We start from the raw sequence: 19,812 nt of genomic DNA, 5'->3' as shown, positions 1-19,812 counted from the left end.
TCTGCTGCAGGCAGGAGGAAGCAGTTTCTCCTTTCTCCCAGTGATCAGCTGCAATATTGTAACTTTGCAAGTCAAGGTGAAAGGCTGCAGCCAAGACCAATCTACACTATATTGCCAAAAGTATTGGGACCCTGCCTTTACACATACATGAACTTTAATGACATCCCAGTCTTAGTATGTAGGGTTCAGTATTGAGGCGGCCCGCCCTTTGCTGCTATAACTGCAGCTTCAACCCCTCTGATAAGGCTGTCCACAAGGTTTAGGAGTGTGTCTATGGGAATGTTTGACCATTCTTCCAGAAGTGCATTTGTGAGGTCAGGCACTGATGTCGGATGAGAAGGCCTAGCTCACAGTCTTCACTCTAATTCATCCCAAAGATGTTCTATCGGGTTGAGATCAGGACTCTGTGCAGGTCAGTCAAGTTCCTCCACCCTAAACTCGCTCATCCATGTCTTTATGGACTGGTGCGCAGTCATGTTGGAACAGGAAGGGACCATCCCCAAACTGTTCCTACGAAGTTGGGAGCATGAAATTGTCCAAAATGTCTTGGTATGCTGACGCCTTAAGAGTTCTTTTCACTGGAACTAAGGGGCCAAGCCCAATCCCTGAAACAACCCCCCACCATAATCCCCCTCCAAACTTTACACTTGGCACAATGCAGTCAGGCAAGTACCTTTCTCCTGGCAACCACCAAACCCAGACATGTCCATCAGATTGCCAGACAGAGAAGCGTGATTCGTCACTCCAGAGAACACGCATGCTTTATGTCTCTGCCTCTGACGCATTGCATTGCACTTGGAGATGTAAGGCTTTTGATTGCCGAGTTCTCACCCTTAGAGCCAGTGGGGGAAAGATGCAGCATCCACCTAGGTAAGTATGTTTTGGGGAAAACAACAAACCCCATATTTCTCTTTTAATTAACATAGTAAGTGACTATTTAGCAACCAGTAACTTTTGTACAATATAACATAGAGAGTGCAGAGGTCAGATAATATACTTATAGTGTAGGGCAGTGATGGCGAACCTATGGCACGCGTGCCAGAGCTGGCACGCAGAGCCATCTCAGTGGGCACGCCAGGAAGAAGAGGATGATGAGCGCGCATGGACCGGCCATCCAGATCTCGTCCACACTGGATCCCCATCAAACTACATTTCCCACATGTCTCTGGGGCCAGGGTGGGCGTGGACGAGAGGAAACGGCTCCAATGCGGCTCTGGCACCAGGGGTGATGTACCAGGGGATGGGCGCGGAAGAGAGGAAGAGGCTCCCACACTGCTCCCACACTGCTCCGGGCCAGGGGCAACGTGTTCAGCGTGGATGGGAATGAGCTGCTGGGTTGGAAGCCACACCGACGCTGCCAGAGGTGAGATTGCTTGCAGTGTCATCCATCAGTGCCCAGCAGTGTCGCCTGTCAGTGCCCAGCAGTGTCGCCCATCAGTGCTGCCCATCAGTGCCATCCATCAATGATGCCCAGCAGTCCCATCCATCAGTGCCCAGCAGTGTCGCCTGTCAGTGCTGCCCAGCAGTGCCACATGTCAGTGCCCAGCAGTATCGCCCATCAGTGCTGCCCATCAGTGCCACCTATCAATGATGCCCAGCAGTGCCATCCACCAGTGCCCAGCAGTGTCACCCATCAGTGCCCAGTAGTGTCGCCTGTCAGTGCTGCCCAGCAGTGCCACCTGTCAGTGCTGCCCAGCAGTGCCACCTGTCAGTGCCCAGCAGTGTCGCCCATCAGTGCTGCCCATCAGTGCCACCCATCAATGATGCCCAGCAGTGTCATCCATCAGTGCCCAGCAGTGTCACCCATCAGTGCCCAGCAGTGTCGCCTGTCAGCACTGCCCAGCAGTGCCACCTGTCAGTGCTGCCCAGCAGTGCCACCTGTCAGTGCCCAGCAGTGTCGCCCATCAGTGCTGCCCATCAGTGCCACCCATCAATGATTCCCATCAGTGCCACCGATCAGTGCCGTCTGTCAATGCGTCCAGGTAGGCAAGTGGTTAATTGCAGTGTTGGCACTTTGAAATAAAAAAGTTGGTTTGTGTTGCAGTTTTGGGCACTCGGGCTCAAAAAGGTTCGCCATCACTGGTGTAGGGTATAGGAAGATGTCAAATACAGCCTAGAACAGGGGTGTCTAACAAATGCCCTGCAGGCTGCATGCTGTCCAACATGTAATTTTAAACTGAATGGCTGGAGGGATGCCAGGAATGTCATGTTTGGCATAGCACTTATGTCTCTTGGCCACCATAGACAAGCGGGGCCCAGACATATCGGCAGCATATGGAGGGACTCCCACTAGTCAAGTAAGTGCCACATGGGGGTGCTGGGGTGGGCTGTGTCCCCCTTAAGATTTTATGCAAATTCTCAGATAGGTGGAGTGTTGTAGATGAACAATTCTTTGAAATTACACTGTGGAAGGCATCCTCCATATGTGAAAACAAAAACCAATGGGACTGTATGCCTCCAGTAGTGAAAACAACAGCTGATTAAAATTACTTATGCCATTTTATTATCTCGAAAGTGTATTAGTCTTTATGGACTTTTTATGGATTTTTTTTTATTAATAAAATAGCATAAGTAATTTAAATCAGGTGTCGTTTTCAGTACTGGAGGTCTAATTAAAGTGCCATAGGTCTTTGTTCACATATTGATGATGCCTCCCATAGCGTAATTTCAATGGATCATTTATCTCAGCACTCCACCTATCTGAGCATTTGCAACAGTGTCAAATGTCACACTAGTTTTATGTTGTCCTCTTTTACTTTTATAGTGATCTGCCCAACTTTTTCTGCTCATCAGCTATCCTTGTTCTTAGTGCTTTTTATGTGTGGCCCAAGACAATTCCTCTTCCTTGAATGCGGCTCGGGAGAGTCAAAGGTTAGAAACCCCTGGCTAGAGTATGCAGTCACCATTGCCCAGAACTTTACTAGAAGCAGTAAATCCAAGTGAGAGCAAACATGTTTGAAACATACAAGGGTGGCCAAAGGCTTCTTACCACACCAATGACGCAGATGTTTTTTTGGTGGAGGATCAGTCTCATGAATTCTGTCTCAGTCAGCTTGGAGATGGCAAATGCAACACAGGCCGCTCTGTTCCTAGATGCCCCCTTGTTGCTCACACATCTCTGGGAGCCAGGCGAGAGATATCACACAATGTCCTGATCTTTCTTACTCAAGCCTGCACCTGTATCTGAAGTCCAGATTATCCTTTAGCCCAGTAGTCTGTCCTCTGATGGCTACCCATGTTGGCTGGATGAAGGCACACCATAGGTAGAGCTCTAGGCTGCTGGCTGATTGGGGTGTTGGGGCTATGTACAGACAAAGCTGCTTTGCTTCTGTGTGTCCCCAGGCTCTGCTGCCACTCACACGTGGCTTGTATCAGCTGTTCTCTCTCCCCTAGCTCACACACCATATGCATTTCCCTGCTCTGAACACAGCAATCCCCTTGACATTTTCTTTCCTGTACTGGACAACTTGCTCTCCAGTCCTAGTCACACTTCCTCCTTTCTCTAGAAAGCTCAATGTCCCCTGGCCAGCTTGTAGGTTATCCTCCCACCAGTTTCTCTCTACATAACACATCACACAATCCTTTCTCTTTCTGCAAGCTACTGACAGCTCTCTTTTGGGCCACGGGTCCCTCTAGTCATCTCCATCCACTGCATTTACTAGTGGGTGGGGCCTATGTCTAGCTGCTGATGCAGCCAGTCTTGATCTCCTCTCCTGTCAGTGGCAGGGTGGAGACACATGCTGTGGTGCTGAGAATACCTGGTCTGTATGTGGCATGTACCTGGTCTGAGGCCAATTTGAGGAGAGGGCTTCCATTGCGGCTGAGCACCAAGTACCCCTGAAGGTGAGAACAGGGAGTGCTGGGCTCAAAGAAGCATGAGTGCTGTTTAGGTAGATCTGCTGGACGTTGCTTGTAGCGAAGTGCACCGGGTAGATGTCAGATAGTTTGTCAGGACAGATGGCAGGAACTCTATTGCCACGGGAGATGTAGTGGGACCAAGGCAGCGACCACAGGTGAGATGGCACCCAAGAAAGAAGCAAGGTCAGGCTGGCAGGATCGGACTGAGGAAGTGTAGTCAAGATGGTAGCCGAAGTCATACATGGGAAGGCAAGCCAGGGAGTAGGCAGGGAGCATTGACAGGAAAAGAGCTGAGGTCATACACAGGGATCCATTGGAGCAGGCAGAAGAGTAGTCAAAGGAGGAATACAGAGTCATACTACAAGAGAACAAGAGAAGCACAGTCCTTATAACAAGCCGGGGTCAAACCAGGAGTCAGGCAGCAGAAAGGTCCAGAGGCAAGCCAGGTCGGTAACAGGTTGTCCAAAGAATACTGGATACACAGAAGCAAGGAGCACTGGCAGCTGAAGATCATCCAGCAAACTCTGAGTACAGCCACTGTCCTTACATAGGGCATTTGGTGTCAGTTCCAGCAGCAGATGTGCATCAACATGCACAAGAGCACATGTGCACGCATCAATGCTGATGAACGCACTCCTGTGCAAACGAACACAGCCATATACAGTATTGGCAACTATGCCAGGTCTTCTCAGCACATGAACATCTTTGTTCTGCCATCTCCTTCTCAGCACATGCTCACATTTGTTCCACATAGCCCTCTGCTCTCCACCAAAAAGTGGGTACCACCAGCCCTCCTGCAAGGGACCCGGCCCTAGCAATTCAGCAGGGGGGGCACATAGACAGAGGGGACTCCCAAATTATGGGTACCGATATACCAATCCTTCGGGCTCTGCAGCTGTTTTAAAAAGCACTTCCCCAAGTCCCACGCCTTAGCATTTGTGGGCCAGGAGGCAGAAAGACAAACTAATTAACCACTTTTGAGTTTAAGCAGAGTAATCTGCAGCCGCAATTACTGACAATTACATTAAAGTCCCAACCGCGCTGGTGTATTGATATAGAAGAGGTTGGAACTTTCATGTAATTGTCAGCAAGTGCAGCTGCAGATTAATCTGCTTAAACCTAAAAGTGGTTAACTAGTTCTCTTTCTGCCCCTCGGCTCCTGCTGCCCAACTCAGTGCCCAGGGGGAAGGAATAGGAGCGGAGGTCTTAGAGGTGCAAAGCTCCTAGCCGGTCCCCAGGCTCCCAGCTCCAAAGGGTCACCTCATAGGAGAACCACTGCACAAGGACCCCAGGTAGAAAAAGCCGGCAAGACCAGGTATTTTGGGAGGGGGGTTGGGGGTAGGGAGGAAAACTGGGCCTGGGCTCTGAACAGTGGGTTTGCCATACTGCATACAGCCCACCCAAGATTCTGGATGTTTACTGTGCCCAGAGTGGAATTTTGTTTTCCTGCTGTAGTTTCTATTACGTTGATTTTATTGATAAGTCTCTTGAAGTAAAATTACATGTTGCAGCAGTACCCTTTGCATGGTTGAAGCGACACATCCCGGGGTCATTATTGCTACCTCTGAAGAGTGATTCACAGTTGATCACTTTTCAGAGAGTGCTTGCTAGGTAATGCCTCCTCGCCTCCTGATTTAATCCCTAAATACCTGCACTATCTCTCTGCAACTGCGTTCATTGTACATGGTTCTAAGGCAGCCCCCTTCAGTGGTATGGGTCTTTTTTTGCTGTCAAATGCGACAGAAGGGATGACTTTTGTATACCCCCATTTGCTGAATTTGCCTGTTATCCCCTCCTGACCCCTGCACTGTATATTACATACTTCAGACACCTGCATTCTAGACATTACCCACTCCTGACCCCTGAACTACGCATATTACTCACTTATGACCCCTAAACTATGCACATTACCCACTCCTGACCCCTGAACGATGTACATTACCCACTCCTGACCCCTGAACTATGTACATTACCCACTCCTGACCCCTGAACTATGTACATTACCTACTCCTGACCTCTGAACTATGTACATTACCCACTCCTGACCTCTGAACTATGTACATTACCCACTCCTGACCCCTGAACTATGCACATTACCCACTCCTGACCCCTGAACTATGCACATTACCCACTCGTGACCCCTGAACTATGTACATTACCCACTCCTGACCGCTGAACTATGTACATACTCCTGGCTTGTGCACACTGTACAGTACATACTTCTGAACCATTACATTTTCTTGACAGCTACATTTTGAAAATTATATAGATACACCTCATCTGCACTATGCATGTTAAATACTTTTGACCCCTGTGATCTGTACATATTTTAACCGCTAGCCTACAGGGCACTTATAACCCCTTCCTGCCCAGGCCAATTTCCAGCTCTCAGTGCTGTCACACTTTGAATGACAATTGCGCGGTCATGCAACACTGTACCCATATGAAATTTTTATCATTTTTTTTGTGACAGATAGAGCTTTATTTTGGTGGTATTTAATCACCTCTGGGTTTTTTATTTCTTCTTAAACAAACCAAAAACCACTGACAATTTTGAAAAAAAAAGTTTTTCTTAGTTTTTGTTATAAAATTTTGTAAATAAGTGATTTTTCTCCTTCACTGATGTACGCTAATGAAGCTGTAGTGATGGGCGCTGATAAGATGCACTGATGGACACTGATAGGTGGCACTGATGGGCATTGACAGGCATCACTGATGGGCACTGAAAGGCAGCACTGATATATGGCACTGATATGTGGTACTGATAGGCGGCACTGATAGGCGGCACTGACTGGCACTGTTAGGCGGCACTGACTGGCACTGTTAGGCGGCACTGACTGGCAATGATAGGCGGCACAGATGCGCACTGATAGGTGGCACTGACTGCCACTGATAGGTGGCACTGATAGGTGCACTGATTGGCATTGATAGGTGGCACTGATGGCTGACACTGAAGGACAGCTCAGATGTGCACTGGTATGCACTGATATGTGGCATTGTGGCACTGATGGGCACTGGCATGTGGCACTGTTCAGCTGGCACTGATGGACTCTGACAGGTGGCACTTCTGGGGCCACACTGATCATCAGGGCACACTGATCATCAGTGCCCTGGTGATCAGTGTACATGTCCCCTCCGTGGAATGCCGATTACTGGCTCTCAGCTCGAGAGGAGAGAAATGCAGATAACCGGCATTTCCCTGTTTACATGTGATCAGCTGTGATTGGACACAGCTGATCACATGACCGAGCCGACATCTTCGGCTCTTTCCGTGATCGGTGATCCCCTGTGTACGAGGGACACAGAGCACCGCCGATCGCCGCACATGTGCGGTGAGAATGGCAGGACGTCATATGACATCCTATCAGAACAAGAGAACCACCTTGCGCCCGTCATTGGACTAAACAGCAGGCGGGAGGTGGTTAAATGCTTCTATTTTTAACCCTACTTGTTCCTCCACTGCATACAGCAGCCTTTCTCAACCAGGGTGCCCAGGCGCCCTGGGGTGCATTGAGGTTTCTTCAGGGGTGCCTTGGCAAAATGTCTAAAAATTGGCCAAAGCTTGTATACAAGCCAGCGGGTGGAACAAGCCTGCCTTTTAGTTACACAAAGCCACAGGTTATCATTGTGCACCATTACGACCTTCTAGCTGCTGGCGTCCTGACAACCAATCATCATCAGTTGATAAGAAGGATGTCAGCTGCCTGCACAGCATCCTAATTTGACTCTCCAACAGTCCCTTCCCGTCAGTGCTGGGGTCACATTAGCTCAGTGGTGGAGAAAACTGAGGGAGAAGAGAAACACTAGAATACTAGTCAGTACCAGTGTGCAAAAGTGTATGTGCTTTGGAAGAATAAATCACCTCTAACGTTGGGTACCTTACGTGTGTGGATGTTGCTGTGTTGTATAAAACTATTAGAATAGTTTTTCACATTTTAGAATGGGGTGCCTTAAGACTGTCCATAATTTTAAAGGGTGCCTCGGGACTGTCCGTAATTTTAAAGGGTGCTTCGGTACTGTCCGTAATTTTAAAGGGTGCCTCGGGAGTGTCCGTAATTTTAAAGGGTGCCTCGGGAGTGTCCGTAATTTTAAAGGGTGCCTCGGGACTGTCCTTAATTTTAAAGGGTGCCTCGGGACTGTCCATAATTTAAAGGGTGCCTCGGGACTGTCCATAATTTAAAGGGTGCCTCGGGACTGTCCATAATCTTAAAGGATGCCTCGGGAGAGTCTGTAATTTTAAAGAGTGCCTTAACTGAAAAAAGGTTGAGAAACACTGGCATACAGTTCACACTGCCTCCTTCTTCTCCACTGGCTGGCTGTGGGCTAGAGGAAGGGGTGCTCGGGCTGAGGACCCACCGCTGTCATGTGGGAGGGCCCCTGCCAGGTAGGCTGTATGCGGCCAAATGATTTCCAACAGCGGTGCTGGCTCCCTGACAGTATGGCTCCCACAGCGTAAAGGGGCTCTCAGCCAGGGCTACAATAGCCCAGCTGCTTCGTCTGTGCCATGAATGAACCCTCGTGGTGGGGTTTGGACACCCATTTTCCTCCTCTTATCATAGTACACAGAGCAGGTTAAATGTCATGCAATTAGAGTATATGTCAGCTTCAATTAAAATATAGAAAACAACTTTACTTCCCTTGTGAATGTGATATTTATATTCTGTGGTCTTTTCTTGGGGAAATAAACTGTTATACATCTGTGATCTCCTAAAATATCTCTGTTTTATAAGAAGTGGCTTATTTGTGTTTTGACTGTAATTCTATAAAAGAACTTTTACTTTCTTCTGTTAAATCACTACTTGTGTAATGTGACATTATGAAATAGCTGTTCAGTGACACCAGGTCTGCACAATTAGAGAGAACGTGTTACTTACTAAGTGGCATCTCCAAACATTCCATAAGTGTGTCAAATACCCCACTTTTGTATGTGACCTGCTGAGAAGCACATAATCTAAAACACCACCAAGTCCTGTACAATAACACTCTACACTAAATAACGAAAATCAGCAGGCAAGAAAGCTATTTAAATGTTATATTGCCATTTTTGACTGAACAGGGCAACAATGACATGTCCATGCTGGCAGGCAGATTGGCACAATATTAATTCAGGAGGTTACAAAACCAGACCACACCGCAAGTAGCAATTACAGCATCTGCCAGCACCCTTCCCCCAACACTGACATTAAGGTGGACCTAACAACAGATATATATTTCATGCTAAGCCCTAGATAATATTTGCTACTGGGGAGCAATAAAAACAGATGGTTAATCCATGTTTTTAATACCCCCTTAACCCAAGGTGGCAGGTAGAATGGGCTGTGTCACGATCGTGGCGTCAGACCCCAGACCTTCTCACCAAACTCATGACTGAAGGACTGGCCAATCCAAACTGCGATGTGACGTGCGTAACAATGCCACACCCAGCTGCACCCTACACAGCGATTTTCCAGCTAATGGATTTCAATCTGTGCCTGCAGCCTGGATGCGCTTGTTACTGGGTCAGGTTAATTACGCAACTGACCCTTACACACTGCCCCCACCCCTTTTTTGTACAGAGAAAGAGGAAACTCTCTTTATCAAATACACACTATAATGGTTGAAAAGTCGTCTGTCCAATACGGTCACCGCAGGCCGATTGTGCAGAGGATGAAACAAACACAGTAGCGTCTCTTTAGAGGCAGGAATTCGTAGATTGCAATTAAGTGCTTTAGAAACAGTCTAACACTTTCAGAAAGAAAGATTTATTACTAAAAGAGTCAAACAGGTGCAATAAAATATTTACAGAAAAATATGTAACTAAGATAGATATATATATATAGATATATATATATATATATATATATATATATATATATATACACATACACACACACATACACACACAAAGAACCATAGCACAGCAAAGAGATAACAGGGAGAAGTTAAAGGGTTAAGTTACTTGCCATTTAAGCCTTTGATGTAAACAGATCCAAGTTGCAGAGTGACAGGGTCTCTCCAGGTGGTATTGATGTTACAAATGGGAGATGTCTTCAGCTTACTCTTTAGGCCTGCTAGCCTGTTTTTTTAAAGTCCCCCAGCAGGGGGGTGACTCTGAGTAACTGACCAGTACTCTGTTTAGGGAGGGATCGTCGGGCGGAACTCTGAATTAGAACCAACATCTTTCATAATCCATATTTTGGCCTATAACTTTCCAGCTGCACAAGCGACAATCTCTCCGCAGGTATTTTATTATGCAAATAAATCTAAGGATCATGTAGATATGAATTATGAGATTGTAGGCCGCACGGTTCATGAGATCTATGTTTCTGCTTCCCTGAGCGTGCAAAACGAATGGAGAGGCCTTTCAGAACGTCCGTCTGTGCGTTGGCCATCTGACGAGGTGCCTGGTTTTTATGTAAGTCTTCCATATTGCAAGATATGAACCATAGGGGAAAAACTGACTTGAGGAATGTTCATTTAATCCTGTCACCTATGCTGCTAGGTTTTATGAGGTTACAATCTCTTTCAATTCCTGGGAAAAGCTGCCTTATCTCTGTTGCGAGGTGAGAGAGTCCACAGGTTCTTGGGCAGAGCAGCTCTGTCTCTCTTGGGGGGCTTTGTAGCTCTGGGCCCCCTGCTGCTCTAGCCTGCTGGTGACCCACAACCAGATGTTGCTGTGGCTGAACAGAGAGGGAAGGGGGGAGGATGCAGGAAAATATATTTCAGGATGCTTAGTCCCTTCGCCAAGATGGAGGTTGAAACCAAAATAGTTGAACTGCGTCCATCTCTGATGCGTGCTTTTGCAACAGGCGGTACACATGCTGAGGCTGCGTTGTTGTGCTTCACACCAAAAGGTATACCACAGGTCACTTTCAGTAAGCAGTTCCACTGCTAATCGTGACCTATTCAAGTGAATGGGGCTGTGCTATAATTGTGTTTAATGCATGCAATTGCAAAATGGTGCTGTGGTCTTTCAAGGGTTATCCCAAGAGTGTACCAGAGACAACATATCATCTCCAAACCACCTGTCATATGCCTCCAAAAAGCAATCCAATGTAGATTGCTGTTTACAGTAGGGACAATGACTGCTGCAACCAGGGCTGCCATTAGAAATCATGGGGCCCCTTCCAGCCTTCTCTTTGCTAAAAAATTGGAATTAAGTTTGAAAGTACAAGCCATTACACAGTGTGTAGTGGTCAGGAGTAAAGTACGTACTGACTACCATACAGAGTGCAGAGGTCAAGATTGCTGCAGCTGCAGGGGACTTGCCATAATGTCCAAGTGTGCTGCGTAGGTTTGCACATTATGGCAGACTCACCTGGCTGTTTTCCCTCCTCCAGCAATGACAAGCCTGAGTTGTACCTTGCTGTCCCTTGTTGCTTCATCCTCTAGCACCTCCATCCTTTCCGACACTTCTTTCGGGTTTCACATTACTCCTCTTCGGCTATTGGATGGTGCGTGCATCACAGGCAGTGTACACTAATTATAAACTTGCTACAGGAGAGAGGAAGGGATTTTATTTTAGCAGAAGCAAGCAAACTCCATCTCCCTGCAATGTTATGTTTAAAGAACAAACTTCAATTCCATTTTCAGGGCCTGTTCACACCATTTTGTTGGGCTGCACTGGGCATTGTCTGGTGCAGTCCCGATGCAAAGGCAATTACAGTACAAAGCAAATAACTCCCTCCCGCCAACAAAAATCTCTGCCATTAAAAATCCCCTCTTGCAACAAGCAAAATCTGTGCCAAAAGCACCCCCCCCTTCCCTCCAGCAAACCACCTCTCGCAAGCAAACTCCACTCAAAAGCAGAAATACTCAAGATCTCCTTCTCCCCAACATAACATTTCTCCCTATTACTTCCAAAATCCTGCCCCAGCAATAGTCTCTCCTGTAAGCAACCCGCTCACCCCAGTAACTCCCACTCCAAAACACCTCCCTCCATATCTTTAAAGCGGAGTTCCAGTCATTTTTGTGTTTATTACAAGTCAGCAACTACAAAAACGGTAGCTGCTGACTTTTAATAAACACACACTCACTTGTCCCAGGGTCCAGCGATGTGCTTACCCGTGCCATCCCTTCTCTGCTTCTTCTCTCCCTGGGATCGGCATCACGACTGTGGGCACCAGGCTGCAACAGCTTGCGGCTTCACAGCAGGGTCTGCCCACTGCGCATGTGTAAGTCGTACTGCACATTCTCATTAGTCCAGCAGCCTTCTGTGAAGGTTCCGAGGAGACTGCAGGAGAAAGGAGGGGGCCGAACTTCCAGCTCACTTCGCTGAGGCGAACTGAGCTGGAAGTGGGGGCGGGTACCTGTCAAAAACAGGTATCCGCTCCCCCCCCCCAAAAGGTGCAAATATGGCAGTGGAGGGGAGGAAGGAGGCAAATAAAACGGAGCTTCCAATTTTCAGTGGAACTCTACTTTCAAACAAATCCCTCCGCCCAAGAATAAACCCTCCTGCCTGTATAAAGCAACCCTCCATAGCAATCATCTCCCTGAAGCAACATCCCTCTCCAAGCCAAGATTCCTATCCCTGAACTCCCCTTCCTTTAACCAACCTGCCTAATAAATTTCACCCCAAGAAAACTCCCACTCTTCAAAAGAACCCCCCTGCCCAGCAAAGAGCTCCCCCCCCACAAGAAACTGCATCCAGTCAGAAGTCTTTACCACACCCCATCCCATTGTATAAGGTTTTAATGATTGGTTTAGAATGACTTTAAATGCCCATTCACACAGCTGTGCTGCGGTAATGCATGATTTCTTGCAATGTGTGCCATTGCATGTTACATACATTTGTGTGGTGCCATGCCATTATTCTAAATTGCACTTCAATGCTCTTTGCTGATGTTGTTGCAGTGTAGGAAGCAGCAACACACTATTGTGCATTGCTATGCACTGCCCAAAAATGCCACATGCATTTTTTGGTGCATTTAAATAAAAGTTAATGTTATAATGTATGTTAGCATTAATGCAGCACAAGGGTGTGAGTGAGCCCTAAGGGGAGTTATGCTGCAAATAAGTCCCATGTGCTCAATAAAGTTCACCTTGTACGTTGGATCAATAACGTTATGGTTACACATAAGACTTCAAGGTGTGGAGCAACCTCAACCTGATCCATCGGCGTTCTCCGAGTTGCACGATGCTTCAGCCAGTCTCATGCAGGCGTTAAATTCTTGCTGAGATTTGTCATTCTATAATTAGCATTTGCAGAGCACTTCTCATATTTAACACAGGCCAGCGATAGGAGCATCAAAGTGCTGCAAAACAGTTGCCCAAATCCTGACATAGTCTTTCTGCATTTCCCGTAATGCCGACTGATGGCTCTAAAGGATTCCTTACAGTTAAAGGCCCAGTCCATGCACATTGATATTTTATGTTAGGGTTTGGGAGAAGCTGAAGAGTCAAAGTGAACTTGTCACAAAAATGGGCTATTCAAACAGATCACATGATAAAAAAGATGTTCAAGCAGAGGATAAAAGGATAACTAAACCCAAGAACAAAAATTTGCACAGTAAAATTTTCCACATTTTGTCATGTTACAACCAAAAACATAAAAGTATTTTATTGGGATTTTATGTGATAGACCAACACAAAGTGGCACATAATTGTGAAGTGGAAGGAAAATGATAAATGGATTTCAAAAGTTTTTACAAAAAAAAATCTGAAAAGCGTGTGCATTTGTATTCAGCCCCTCTGAGTCAATACTTTGTAGAACCACCTTTCACTGCAATTCCAGCTGCAAGTCTTTTTGGGGATGTCTCTACCAGCTTTGCACATCTAGAGAGTGCAATTTTTGCCCATTGTTCTTTGCAAAATAGCTCAAGCTCTGTCAGATTGGATGAAGAGCGTCTGTGAAGAGCAGTTCTCAAGTCTTGCCACAGATTCTCAATTGGATTTAGGTCTGGACTTTGACTGGGCCATTCTAACACATGAATATCCTTTGATCTAAAGCATTCCATTGTAGATCTGGCTGTAAGTTTAGGGTCGTTGTCCTGCTGGAAGGTGAACCTCCACCCCAGTCTCAAGTCTTCTGCAGACTCTAAGAGGTTTTCTTCTAAGATTTGCCCTTTATTTGGCTCCATCCATCTTCCCATCAACTCTGACCAGCTTCCCTGTCCCTGCCGAAAAAAGGCATCCCCCATAATATGATGCTGCCACCACCATGTTTCAAGGTGGGGATGGTGTGTTCAGACTAATGTGCAGTGTTAGTTTTCCATCACACACAGTTTTGCTTTTCTGTTTCAATATTTTTATTAGGAAAATTTTGATTTTTAAGAATATAGCAAGCTCAAAATACGCCCTCGCAGGGGCAGAGCACAACAATAACATATAAACAGGCACATCCTGCTGACTTGTATTAGTCAAATAACAAATGTCCAATGACATCAAGAAGGGATGGCAAACAGCCGAGCCAAATAGCAGCAGTAATCCAACATAATATTGGAAAAAAGAGAAAAGAAAAGAACTTAGAAGAAAAGAGAAAGAAAATAAAACAAAAAGGGAATCAGAAAGAAAACATGAAAGAAGGGAAACTAAAAGGGATCACGGATCCGGGGCTAGCACCAACAGCGACTATAGGAGGCCATAACTAGTAGGAGAAAGGGATGGTAAGGAATAGTGTATCCAAAGTTCCCAAACCTTAAGGAATCTCGGATGAAAATCATGACACAGTTTTGCTTTTATGCCACAAAGGTCCATTTTGGTCTCATCTGACCAGGGCACCCTCTTCCACATGTTTGGGGTTTCCTCTACATGGCTTCTCGCAAACTGCACATGGTACTTCTCATGGCTTTCTTGCAACAATGGTTTTCTTCTTGCCACTCTTCCATAAAGGGCAGATTTGTGGAGTGCATGACTAATAGTTGTCCTGTGGACAGATTCTCCCACCTGAGCTGTGGATCTCTGCAGCTTCTCCAGAATTACCATGGGCCTCTTGGTGCTTCTCTGATTAATGCTCTCCTTACCTGTCAGTTTATGTGGACGGCCATGTCTTGGTAGGTCTGCAGTTGTCCCATACGTCACGATCGCAAGATCGCTGCCACCAACATGCGACGATCCCATGATCGCGACGTCCAACATGTGACGTGGCATCAGACCCCAGCCCTTCTCACCAAACTTGTGACCAAAGGACTAGCCAATCTAAAACCGCAATGTCATGTGCGTAACAATGCCACACCCAGCTGCACCCTGCACAACGATTTTCCAGCTAATAGACCACAGATCGATGTACCGCAGCCTGAGCGATTGTTACTGGGTCAGGTTAATTACGCAATTAACCCTTCACACTGCCACTACCTCCTTTTTGTACAGAGAAAGAGGAAACTCGGAGATATCCGCAATAACACTATAATGGTTGAGATAAACATCTGTATAAACCGGTCACCACACGCCAGTTATACTGAGGGTTAAACAAACACAGTAGCGTCTCTTTAGAGGCAGGAATTCGTAAATTGCAATAATTAGAGATGAGCGAATCGAACTCGGCGAAGTGGAATTCGTTTAGAATATTAGGAAAATTTCGATTCGCGACGAATCCGAAAATTAGCAGACTTTGGATGCGCGAATCGAAATTTTTCCTAAAATGGCGGCGACATGTGCGGCGACGGAGCAGGGATGTCTGGGAAGGCGCGCAGACAAGGCGCGCTGACCCATAATGCATTCATTCATGACATGTGATCGCATTAGCCAATCAGCAGCCAGCCAGCACTGTGTAATGGTCGAGCTATAAATGGCGGCCATTTTAGAATTCTCCATTTGCCTCCAGTCATTCAAGAGAGGCAGACCTGGCTGTATTGAGGGAGAGAGTTAGGGACACAGAAACGTTACTCAGGGACAGACACAGAATTGTTACTGAGGGACAGACACAGAATTGTTACTCAGGGACACAGAATTGTTACTGAGGGACAGACACAGAATTGTTACTGAGGGACACAGAATTGTTACTCAGGGACAGACACAGAAGTGTTACTGAGGGACACAGAAGTGTTACTCAGGGACACAGAAGTGTTACTGAGGGACACAGAATTGTTACTGAGGGACACATAATCGTTACTCAGGGACACATAATCGTTACTCAGGGACACATAATCGTTACTCAGGGACACATAATCGTTACTCAGGGACACATAATCGTTGAATTAAAGAGTATGTCAGACAACATGCAGAGGAGTGGCAGAGGAGGCAATGTTTTAGGAGCGAGCAGACGTGGCAGCAGAGGAAGGGGTCGAGGCAGCACTAGTCGCAGCCAGAGGCCATTGCTCCCGGTGTCATCCAGCGGTCGTGTCTCCACCGACAACCCTGCCGTCATCGATTGGTTGGCTCGGTCGTCTTCCTCTTCCCAGGTCACCTCTGACACCTACAGCCAACGGTCGGTGGGTACGTCAGACACAACCGTTAGTTGGCATGGCCCGGGAGCAAGCCCACTGAAATCACGTGTCCTCTACCTGCCCCTGTCCTTTGGTGTTCCCTCACCAAGCGAAGTATCGCATGCTGTGGGCTCAGCCCCACTGTACAGTGAGGAAGAGCTAACAGAGGGCGGTCAGGAACGGGCGGAGACATCCGCCTCTTCAGCAGCCAGGCGAAGAAGTAGTGGCGAGGAGAGTGGCTCGGTAGCCGGTCTAGAGACAGGTCTGTCTCCTGACCCACACGCAGCCGAGGGGGCTAGTAGTGAGGCGGAGACTCTAATTGATGATGATGAGGCTGCCTCGTCGTCATCAGGCTATTGCTTCCGCATCATCAGGAGAAGAGGGTGGCAGCTTGGCAGCGAGCAAAACAGTCGGTGGGTTGCCCAGGAGGCAGCAGGCTCGCAGCAGTGTCAGTGGAGGCAAACGGCCACGGAGTAGAGCACCAGCTCCACTGCAGCCTACCACCACGGCCAGTAGTGGTGCCGGTGTGCACGGAGGAAGTAGCAGTCAGCCAGTGAGGAGTATCGGGGGCAAAGTTTCCTACTCGGCGGTGTGGCAATTTTTCGTCAAGCCGCCCGAGGAAGTAAACGTAGCCGTATGTCGACTATGTGGCCAGAAAGTCAAGCGTGGCCAGGGGGCCCATGTTGGGACTACAGCATTGCGGCAGCATATGCAGCGTCGCCATTTGGTGGCCTGGGAAAACCGTGATAAAGATACAGCGGTTCTGCCTGCCCCAGCCCTCGCTCCATCACCCGCTCCGTTACTTGCTCCGTCACCCGACGTCAATCGCCCTCTATCAGCCAGTCAAGGCTCCAACACCTCTGCTGAGGGGAGTTGTCGCTCGTTGGCATCTTCCGCTCGTTCAGATGCTCCTTCTCCTGCTACTCCTCTTCACGGATTCCGTCAGCAGCCTTTCTTGGAATCCGTTTCCAAGAGACAACAGTTTGCGAGCACGCACCCGACAGTGCAAAAACTGAACGTCCTCCTGTCCAAGTTGCTGGTGCTGCAGTCCCTCCCTTTCCAAGTGGTGGACTCAGCACCTTTCCGAGAAATGATGGCTTGTGCCGCGCCGCGGTGGAGAGTGCCAAGCCATCATTTCTTCGCCAAAAAGGCAGTGCCAGCCCTGCATTCACATGTAGAAGAGATGGTGGGCCAGTCTTTGAGCATGTCGGTCTCTGCCAAAGTGCACGGCAGCGCCGACGTGTGGAGCTGTAACTACGGTCAGGGACAGTACATGTCATTTACGGCCCACTGGGTGAACGTGGTGCCGGCACAGCCGCACCAGCAACTTGGACAGGTCACGCCGCTTTTGCCTCCACGTTTGCACGTCCTTGGTCCAGCAAAGATGTCCGCCTCTACCACCTCTTCTTCCGCCGTGTCCTCAGCCGCCACCCCCGTGCCAAGTCCCATTACCCGACCGGCATATCACATGTGCAGGGCGCAACGGTGTCACGCTGTGCTGCACCTGGTATGCCTTGGCGAACGTAGTCACACAGGGGAGGAACTTCTGAGTGTAATGAACAGAGAAATCGACAGATGGCTGTCTCCGCGCAAACTGAAAATCGGAACCATGTTGACCGACAACGGAAAGAACATGGTGTCTGCTCTGCGTCAAGGAAGGTTGTGCCATGCGCCATGCATGGCTCACGTGTTCAATCTGGTTGTCAAGCGGTTCCTAAAATCCACCATCCCACTGCAAGACATCCTTAAAATGTCACGTAAACTTTGCATGCATTTCAGCCATTCCTACACCGCAAAGCACACCCTCCTTGAGCTGCAGCGGCAGAACGGAATTCCACAGCATCGCCTGATATGCGACGTTGCAACAAGGTGGAATTCAACCCTACACATGTTAGACCGCCTTTACGAACAGCGAAAGGCCATCACCGATTTCCTGATGTTACAAGCGGATAAAGGTACTCCCCTGTGTAACTTCGATGTCAGCCATTGGCAGCTCATGCGTGACACCTGCCGCTTGCTCAGGCCCTTTGAGGAGGCCACGCTATTCGTGAGTCGGCAGGACTATGGGATGAACGACGTCATTCCTCTGTTGCACGTCCTGGAACAAATGCTGTTAACAATGGCTGGTCAGGGTGCGGTAGACGTGGCGCACAGATCTTAACGCCACATGACCCCTGTGGGGGCAGGACAGGAAGAAGAGGAGGAGGTAGAGGAGGACATTTGTGCTCAGGAATTATTGAGTGAAATGGGTGGTTTTTCCACTCAGCGGACAGGAGTGGAGGAGCAGGAGCATCTGGTAGAGGAGGAGGAGGAGGAGACAGAGGACCCAGATGCACCGTGGCAGTATGCTGTGGAGATGGAGGCAGGGAGTCCCTCGCATTCCTTGGCACAAATGGCCCATAGCATGCTCGGTTGCTTGCGTAGCGACAGCCGAATAATAACCATCAGACAGAGGGATGACTTTTGGCTGTCCACCTTGTTGGACCCTCGCTATCGTTCAAAAATGGTGGCCTTTTTCACACCTGCTGAGAGGGAGGCCAAAATAACGTACTATAAAAACCACCTATGTAGTCAGTTGGTCTCTGCCTTTCTGCGCCAACGTCCATCCTCAGACACTGTGGGCCCTGTGCGCTCGCGTTCCGCTGCCATGGCAGCAGGGGAGGGGTGGGGTGGTAGGAGCAGTGGCAGCTCCACCAGCAGCGGCTGCCTCAGTCTCCAGTCGATGATGAGTAGCTTTCTTCACCAGCGCAGTGAGGAAACTACTAACCAGCCGCAGCAGCAGCAGCAGCAGCATCAGGTGGACCTGGAGCAGGACCTCAAACAACAGGCTTGGGCCTACTTGGACAGCACCCTGCCAACCGAGGTAGACAATCCCCTTGACTACTGGGCAACGAAACTTGACCTTTGGTCCCAACTAGCTGAATTTGCCCTTGAAAGGCTGTCATGCCCGGCCAGTAGCGTGGCATCGGAGCGCGTGTTTAGTGCGGCAGGAGGTATTGTAACTCCGCGGAGAACACGACTGTCCACCCAAAGTGTGGAGAGACTCACGTTTGTGAAAATGAATCAGGCGTGGATTAGTCTGGATTTCAAACCACCAGTTCCTGACACAACTGACTAAATCCGCCATGAATCATGCCCCAAACATGTGCCACTTTCAGGTCTCCTCACACTGCTGGTGTGTTCCATTTTTTGTCATAGGGTGCTGGCAGATTACGGGCCTCCCATTGCTGCTGCCAGGCCCGTAATCTGCCATGGGCCCCTGTACCGCCTCCTCATGCTGCTGCCAGGTCCAGAGTCTCTCATGGGTCCCTGTACGGCCTCCCATTGCTGCTGTCTCCATCGCCACACTCTGCCATGTGCCACTTTTAGGTCTCCTCACACTGCTGGTGTGTTCCATTTTTTGTCATAGGGTGCTGGCAGATTACGGGCCTCTCATTGCTGCTGCCAGGCCTGTAATCTGCCATGGGCCCCTGTACCGCCTCCTCATGCTGCTGCCAGGTCCAGAGTCTCTCATGGGTCCCTGTACGGCCTCCCATTGCTGCTGTCTCCATCGCCACACTCTGCCATGTGCCACTTTCAGGTTTCCTCACACTGCTGGTGTGTTCCATTTTTT

The sequence above is a fragment of the Staurois parvus genome, unplaced genomic scaffold (genome assembly GCF_062004578.1).
Source record: "Staurois parvus isolate SC_StPar_1 unplaced genomic scaffold, SC_StPar_1.0 ptg000114l, whole genome shotgun sequence".
In the NCBI taxonomy this organism is placed as follows: Eukaryota; Metazoa; Chordata; class Amphibia; order Anura; family Ranidae; genus Staurois; species Staurois parvus.
The sequence above is the reverse complement of the archived record's forward strand: the minus strand, read 5'-3'. Positions refer to the sequence as shown.